Here is a 2,272-nt window from a genome sequence, read left to right as displayed (position 1 = left end):
ATTATTATTATTATTATTATTATTATTATTATTATTATTATAATTTTCCAAGGGCCTACGATTAGGACTATGATTAGTAGCCAACAATTGATTTTATTGTTCTTGTGATTGTTATACTTTTGTTTTTTTTTCTATTATAGAAGTGCTCATGCTGCTTTTTTTGTCAGTTGTGGCAAAATTTAGTGGTGATAAGGATTATGTAGCCGTAGTTGTTGCTACTACTGTATTGCTGCTGTTGTTGTTGATGCTGCTGCTACTGTTGTTATTGTTGTTGTTGTTGTTGTTGTTGTTGTTGCTGCTGTTGTTGTTGTTGTTGTTGATGATGATGATGATGTCGTCGTTGTCGTTAATATAACCTTACACCAAGCGACCCCAGCCTCTTTTGATCGCAATTTTCTCGATTTCTGCTCAAGATACATGCCTATGACACGTTATTATTATCATTGTTATCATTGTGATCATTGTTATCATTATTGTTATCAATATTATTATTATTATTATTAGTAGTAGTAGTAGTAGTAGTAGTAGTAGTAGTAGTAGTAGTAGTAGTAGTAGTAGTAGTGTAACGTGTTACTCTTTTATTTGTATTGCTATTCTTATTAAATAATAATAATAGTAATAGTTAAAATATATTCTCACTTGGATGAAGTAAGAATAATGGTTGTAAACTACCTTTTCCACGAACACAACGTCAGGCCTATGACGGGGTTCGATCCCATGCCCATTCGGTTACGAGCCGTACGACTTAATTAACCATTAACCTCTCGATAACGGACGCCAGCAGACAGACAGACGAGCTCGAACACGCAAACAGTCAAACAGACAGACAGATATAATTAGGAAGAGGCTAGCCGTACTTAATGACGGCTAGACTGTTATTTAATGACGAATAGGCTAACCGTACATAGTAATAATGGTTAGACTGACAAGCAACAAAAAATAGGACTACTGAACTGTAAATACATTTTTAGTTTGCAATACCTGAAGTATTTGTATCTGAGATGAAACCAAAAGGTGCCTTAATAACTGTTACAGTGTATGCATTTAAAACCTGAATAATTACTAATGAGGACTGTGTACTCAACAGGTTTTGGTCAATAAGTCTTACAATAAGTAGGCAGCCTGCCAGTCTACTTGCCGTACTTAGACGGTTAGGCAAACCGTACTTAATAATGATGGTTGAATTGTACACCAAATTTTAGTTTGCAATACCTAAAGTATTAAGTATTTCAGACGAAACCAAAAGGTGCCTTACTGACTTGCATGTATTTTAAACCTGAATAATTACTAGATCTAATGAGACCTGTGTACTCAAGAGATTTCGGTCATCATGGGGCCTAACCTAAGTTCAGCTTGCCACTTCGATATAATTAAAACATATTCATTAAAACATATTCAAGGGATATAACTTTGGCAAGAGGAAATGACTCGTGGGGGTATTAATGTTATGCCCCTTCCCAATCGGTTTTAAATTCTTGCATAGCACGAAAAGGATTAAACTTTTCTTACTTCGATAACGTTCTCCCGGGGGCTCTCACGGCCTAGAGGTTTTAAGGTGTTCGCCTCTCATTCTCTAGGTTCCGGGGTCAAATCTAGATAGCGACGGAACATTTTCCTCTTTAAAATTAAATTTCTACTTTCACATCCTTTCCTGCTCTCAAACAACGTTCTGTCGTCTGCGTTGGTCTCCACTTTCTGCCCCTACCCTTCTCACTCTCACCTCCTGTGCCATCTCCTCTGGGCTCTTGACTCTACTGCTACTCTTTGGCTCCTGCTTACTGCTGTCTTTCAGCCAAACCCCTGATCTTCTGTTAGGAAATATCTACACCTAGCGTTCTAGGACTAGGGCGAAAACTCGGAGGTCCCGTGTCCAAGTTGCGCAAGTTAAAGATCCCTTCTTGGTCCAAAATCGATAATAGTAGGCTCCGGCCGCCACCCGGGAAAAAAATCAAGATTTCCTTCGAACTGAAAATATTTACTGTGTCCCGCGCGCTCATATGAGCTTATTATGCAGTTGTGAGCGCCGTAAAACACTTACCCAAAAAAACTGTCGCCCTCCCTCCCCCCCTCTCTCTTTCTCTCCGTCACAAACGCACACGCAAACACACACAAACACACACACACACACACACAGACACACACACTCACACACACACATACACACACACACACACACACTCACCCATTGTCCTCATTCAGCAGACCTGTGTTCTGGCATTCCGTAAAACTAATAATTATTGATCAGTGGAAATGTTGAAGGACGAATCTCTCT

The 2,272-nt window shown here is 39.0% G+C and overlaps 1 protein-coding gene across 4 annotated transcripts in view; it reads left to right on the top strand.

Annotated features, from left to right (window-relative positions):
* The window catches only part of LOC101847674 (uncharacterized protein C2orf50), a 36,412-nt gene that overhangs the window by 10,157 nt on the left and 23,983 nt on the right, over positions 1–2,272 (top strand). The gene's annotated exons all lie outside the window — the stretch shown is intronic.

This window comes from Aplysia californica, unplaced genomic scaffold (genome assembly GCF_000002075.1).
Source record: "Aplysia californica isolate F4 #8 unplaced genomic scaffold, AplCal3.0 scaffold00401, whole genome shotgun sequence".
In the NCBI taxonomy this organism is placed as follows: Eukaryota; Metazoa; Mollusca; class Gastropoda; order Aplysiida; family Aplysiidae; genus Aplysia; species Aplysia californica.
The sequence above is the reverse complement of the archived record's forward strand: the minus strand, read 5'-3'. Positions and strand labels throughout refer to the sequence as shown.